Genomic DNA, 6,457 nt, shown 5'->3' on the forward strand with positions numbered 1-6,457 from the left:
AATACTTTTTTGCAATTTCAATAATAAATGTAAGAATAAAAAAGAATTGTGCTCATATTTGTAATAGTAATGCAAGTTGTATTATCTTAAGAAAACCAATGGTTTTTACAGAAAATGAAACTCACAACACAATGTTAAAGAAAGGATAAAAAACACTATAATATTATTCATCTTGTATAAGTTTTACATCCAAACACATCAATATGTCCCTCAGATACAGAGAAAGTGAAAGTCGCTCAGTTGTGTCAGACTCTTTGTGACCCCATGGCCTGTACAGTCCATGGACTTCTCGAGGCCAGGATAATGGAGTGGGTAGCCTTTCCCTTCTCCACGGGATCTTCCCAACCCAGAGATCAACTCCAGATCTTCCACATTGCAGGTGGATTCTTCACCAGCTGAGCCACAAGGGAAGCCCAAGAATACTGAAGTGGGTATCCTATCCCTTTTCCAGGAGATCTGCCTGACCAGGAATTGAACTGGGGTTTCCTGAATTGCAAGAGGATTCTTTACCAACTGAGCTATGAGGGAAGCCCACAGATACAGGGGGACAACCAGAAATTCAACAAAAATTAAGAATCTTTGGATTGTTACCCAATAGCTGATTTTACTTTTTCATATTTCTGCATTTTGCAAGTATTTAAAGACAAAAATATAGTGTCTAGTTCAACATTTTAAAAAGATCAATGGACTAGAGTGCATGATGAAATTGTTCCCCAAACTTTGGAAAAAAAATGCATATGCAACCAAAGTGTCACAAGGGCATTATTTCATCTAATTGCCCCATTTGTGGTCTCAAGGCAATAGTTAAATAATATTCTCTAAGGTTAACCTCCTTAGGATTTTGGTGGCATATATATGTGACAATTTTATGTTAGGGTTCAGCTTTTTTGGTCTCCTTTTTTCTTGGTCAAGTCTGAATATATTTTTAATACATTATAAGAGAAATTCATTTTTATGAAATATTCATTGCAATATACTCTAGATTCCTGTTACTATTTTTCAGGCTTATTACTATATTAAAAAAAATGACTTCTCAGCAGAAATTTTCCTGGAATCCATTAAACTTAGAAAAGTTTTATTAAATAAGCCAGTCAAATTCTTCTACACTCAGGTGAGTTGATTTTTATTTCACTTTAAAAGGAATATAATATGTTCCTAATATACTCCATTAATCTTTGCAGGAGGCAAACAAGCACGTGTATATATCTAACTGCCAGGTTACCTGTTTAGTTGACTAGAAGTCTTTGATTATTTATCTTTCACCACATTTATTATTGTTCACCACACTACATCACAAGGAAATTTTTTTGTTTTTTCTGGATCACAATATTTTCATTCCCTTTATACATAAAAACTTTAATAATAAACAAGAACTATAAGTTGTCATTTGTGCTTATATAGATTATATCCTGGAATAATGCTCTAAGAAACAAATTGAGGCTGAGATTTTATAATTTTATAGTTTCTAAAATGCTTGTTACATGACTGAGTACATAGTGGGTCTGCAATGGGAAAATTATTCCAGACTAATTGCACAGAAAAGAAGATAAATACTATGCACAGCACCTGTGCTCACAGCTGAGCATGGCTGACACTTCCTGGGCCACATGAGTGATTGGGAACGTTGGCCTCAAGCCTGTTGACAAATACAGAGTGTGGGAGGTGGCATGAAAAGCTACAGGTGTGGAGAAGGAGTGTGGGGAAGAAGAAACAAGTGTGCATCAGAAATTGTATTCATCTTTGGAAATGAAGATTTCCCTTTCAACCCTGGACTACTCAAACTTTGTTACCATAGACATAGGGAACACATCCTGACTTTTTAAAAAAGTATTTTCAGTTAGAGAATATGTGCTCTATGATTTGTATGTTAAATTGAAACATACTTTCAAGATATCAGGAATTAATCACATGTTTAAGAATGTAAAGGAATAACTGAAGAAAAAGAGTGGGGGAATATGTGAATGACATAGTTATACATGTACAGGAAATCTTGAAGTGTTATATGTGTTCTTGGAGTATAAATTTATAAAACCTGAATGAAAATAACAGAGTGTTTAATTTCAACTCCTAATGAGATATAGAATTTTTAGAGAATTCTATGTGGAATGAACTTCCCTTTATACTGAGTGCCATTTCAGGTTTTGGTAAGAATTTAGGAAGTAGCTTTGAAAAGAATGAATTTTAATGTCAAAAAAAGACAGTAGAGGCATTTTGGAGGGAAAGAGGCTAATTAAAAAAAATAATAATTCAATGCACTCTTTTTCCCCATAAGTACTCTCAGTCTTTGCCTACATGAGGAAGATCCCCTGCAGGAGGGCATGATAACCCTTCCAGTGTTCTTGCCCAGAGAATCTCATGGACAGAGGAACCTGGTAGGCTACAGTCCATGGAGTTGCAAAAAAGTCCGACAATACTGAGGGAATAACATTATCTTTCATTCAAATTTTGCTTCAGATTTCTCTGAATCAACTTTTACATTCTGTCCACAGGAACCAAGAAAACCAGATTGCTGAAGTCACTTTCATTCTCTTGGGGTTCTCAGAATATCCAGAACTCCAGATACCCCTTGTCCTGTTATTCTTAACCATCTACTCCGTCACTGTGCTGGGGAACCTGGGCATGATTCTAATTATCAAGATAAATCCCAAACTCCACACCCCTATGTACTACTTCCTCAGATATTTGTCCTTTGTTGATCTCTGTTACTCAACAGTAGTTACACCCAAGCTACTAGAAAACTTGATTGTGGAAGACAGAACCATCTTCTTCATAGGATGTATCATGCAATTCTTCTTTGTCTGCATATTTGTGGTGACAGAGACATTCCTGTTGGCAGTGATGGCATATGACTGATTTGTGGCCGTTTGTAACCCTCTTCTCTACACAGTTGTCATGTCCCAGAAGCTTTGTTCCTTATTGGTGGGTGCATGATACTCTTGGGGTACAGTCTGTTCCCTGACTCTTACCCACTTTTTATCTGAATTGTCCTTTAGAGGGAATAATATCATAAATAACTTTGTCTGTGAGCACGCGGCCATTGTTGCTGTTTCCTGCTCTGACCCCTACATTAGCCAGGGGATCATTTTAGTCTCTGCCACGTTTAATGAAATAAGCAGCCTGATGATTATTCTCACCTTCTATGTTTTCATTTCAATCACTGAGGATGCCTTCAACTGGGGGGCGCCACAAAGCCTTCTCCACCTGTGCCTCCTACCTGACCGCCATTACCATCTTCCCCGGGACCATCCTTTTCCTTTACTGTGTTCCTAACTCCAGAAGTTCATGGCTCATGGTCAAGGTGGCCTCTATCTTTTATGCAGTGGTCATCCCCATGCTGAACCCAGTGATCTACAGCCTCAGGAACAAAGATGTGAAAGAGACTGCTAGGAAGCTGGTCTATATCAAATTATTATGTCAATGAATGTAAAACGGCTTAGGTTTGCTTTTTCATTTACAAGATCACTGTGGAAAACTGTCCAAGTTTTCTAGCATTTTTAATAGCATCTCAAATTCCAATTTTAAGGAAGGAAAACAGTGCACACATTTAACGAAATTCCCTTGTTGATACGTCATTCAACAACTTTAGTAAACTGTAGAGACTTAGCAATAAAATAATAAATAACACCTACTTAAAACCTAGACTATTTAAGTCTCTAGATAAAGCATTTGTCATGTAAAGATTTCTGAGTAAAGACACATTACCATTTGGCTGTTCAGGTGAGTCTTCTTTTTTCTTTTTTTTTAGTTTTTTTTTTTTAATTTAATTTAATTTTATTTTTTTAAATTTTATTTTATTTTTAAACTTTACAATATTTTATTAGTTTTGCCAAATATCGAAATGAATCTGCCACAGGTATACCCGCGTTCTCCATCCTGAACCCTCCAACCTCCTCCCTACCCTCCCCTGCCTCTGGGTCGTCCCAGTGCACCAGCCCCAAGCATCCAGTACCATGCATCGAACCTGGACTGGCAATTCATTTCATACATGATATTATACATGTTTCAATGCTATTCTCCCAAATCTCCCCACCCTCTCCCTCTCCCACAGAGTCCATAAGACTGATCTATACATCAGTGTCTCTTTTGCTGTCTCATACACAGGGTTATTGTTACCAACTTTCTAAATTCCATATATATGCATTAGTATACTGTATTGGTATTTTTCTTTCTAGCTTACTTCACTCTGTATAATAGGTTCCAGTTTCATCCATCTCATTAGAACTGATTCAAATGTATTCTTTTTAATGGCTGAGTAATACTCCATTGTGTATATGTACCACAGCTTTCTTAACCATTCATCTGCTGATGGGCATCTAGGTGGCTTCCATGTCCTGGCTATTATAAACAGTGCTGCAATGAACATTGGGGTACATGTGTCTCTTTCCCTTCTGGTTTCCTCAGTGTGTATGCCCAGCAGTGGGATTGCTGGATCATAAGGCAGTTCTATTTTGTTTTTAAAGGAATCTCCACACTGTTCTCCATAGTGGCTCTACTAGTTTGCATTCCCACCAACAGTGTAAGAGAGTTCCCTTTTCTCCACACCCTCTCCAGCATTTATTGTTTGTAGACTTATGGATTGCAGCCATTCTGACTGGCGTGAAATGGTACCTCATAGTGGTTTTGATTTGCATTTCTCTGATAATGAGTGATGTTGAGCATCTTTTCGTGTGTTTGTTAGCCATCAGTATGTCTTCTTTGGAGAAATGTCTATTTAGTTCTTTGGCCCATTTTTTGATTGGGTCATTTATTTTTCTGGAGTTGTGCTGTACGAGTTGCTTGTATATTTTTGAGATTAGTTGTTTGTCCATTGCTTCATTTGCTATTATTTTCTTCCATTCTGAAGGCTGCCTTTTCACCTTGCTAATAGTTTCCTTTGTTGTGAAGAAGCTTTTAAGTTTAATTAGGTCCCATTTGTTTATTTTTGTTTTTATTTCCAATATTCTGGGAGATGGGTCATAGAGGATCCTGCTGTGATGTATGTTGGAGAGTGTTTTGCCTATGTTCTCCTCTAGGAGTTTTATAGTTTCTGGTCTTACATTTAGATCTTTAATCCATTTTGAGTTTTTTTTTGTGTGTGGTGTTAGAAAGTGTTCTAGTTTCATTCTTTTACAAGTGTTTGACCAGTTTTCCCAGCACCACTTGTTAAAGAGATTGTCTTTAATCCATTGTATATTCTTGCCTCCTTTGTCAAAGATAAGGTGCCCATATGCGTGTGGATTTATCTCTGGGCTTTCTATTTTGTTCCATTGATCAATATTTCTGTGTTTGTGCCAGTACCATACTGTCTTGATAACTGTGGCTTTGTAATAGAGCCTGAAGTCAGGTAGGTTGATTCCTTCAGTTCCATTCTTCTTTCACAAGATCGCTTTGGCTATTCGAGGTTTTTTGTATTTCCATACAAATTGTGAAATTATTTGTTCTAGCTCTGTGAAGAATACCATTGGTAGCTTGATAGGGATTGCATTGAATCTATAAATTGCTTTGGGTAGTATACTCATTTTCACTATATTGATTCTTCCAATCCATGAACACGGTATATTTCTCCATCTATTAGTGTCCTCTTTGATTTCTTTCACCAGTGTTTTATAGTTTTCTATATATAGGTCTTTAGTTTCTTTAGGTAGATATATTCCTAAGTATTTTATTCTTTTCATTGCAATGGTGAATGGAATTGTTTCCTTAATTTCTCTTTCTGTTTTCTGATTATTAGTGTATAGGAATGCAAGGGATTTCTGTGTGTTGATTTTATATCCTGCAACTTTACTATAATCATTGATTAGTTCTAGTAATTTTCTGGTGGAGTCTTTAGGGTTTTCTATGTAGAGGATCATGTCATCTGCAAATAGTGAGAGTTTTACTTCTTCTTTTCCAACTTGGATTCCTTTTATTTCTTTTTCTGCTCTGATTGCTGTGGCCAAAACTTCCAAAACTATGTTGAATAGTAATGGTGAAAGTGGGCACCCTTGTCTTGTTCCTGACTTTAGAGGAAATGCTTTCAATTTTTCACCATTGAGGATAATGTTTGCTGTGGGTTTGTCATATATAGCTTTTATTATGTTGAGGTATGTTCCTTCTATTCCTGCTTTCTGGAGAGTTCTTATCATAAATGGATGTTGAATTTTGTCAAAGGCTTTCTCTGCATCTATTGAGATAATCATATGGTTTTTGTTTTTCAATTTGTTAATGTGGTGTATAACATTGATTGATTTGCGGATATTGAAGAATCCTTGCATTACTGGGATAAAGCCCACTTGGTCATGGTGTATGATCTTTTTAATGTGTTGTTGGATTCTGATTGCTAAAATTTTGTTAAGGATTTTTGCATCTATGTTCATCAGTGATATTGGCCTGTAGTTTTCTTTTTTTGTGGGATCTTTGTCAAAGATATAATACCTAATATCTTTGGTATTAGGGTGATGGTGGCCTCATAGAATGAGTTTGGAAGTTTACCTTCCAC

The 6,457-nt window shown here is 36.4% G+C and overlaps 1 pseudogene; it reads left to right on the forward strand.

The window, feature by feature from the left end:
* The first annotated feature begins 303 nt into the window (after positions 1–303).
* On the forward strand, positions 304–3,421 carry LOC133237047 (olfactory receptor 5D18-like; annotated as a pseudogene).
* The last annotated feature ends 3,036 nt before the right edge of the window (positions 3,422–6,457 follow it).

Source organism: Bos javanicus, chromosome 23 (genome assembly GCF_032452875.1).
Source record: "Bos javanicus breed banteng chromosome 23, ARS-OSU_banteng_1.0, whole genome shotgun sequence".
Taxonomy (NCBI): domain Eukaryota; kingdom Metazoa; phylum Chordata; class Mammalia; order Artiodactyla; family Bovidae; genus Bos; species Bos javanicus.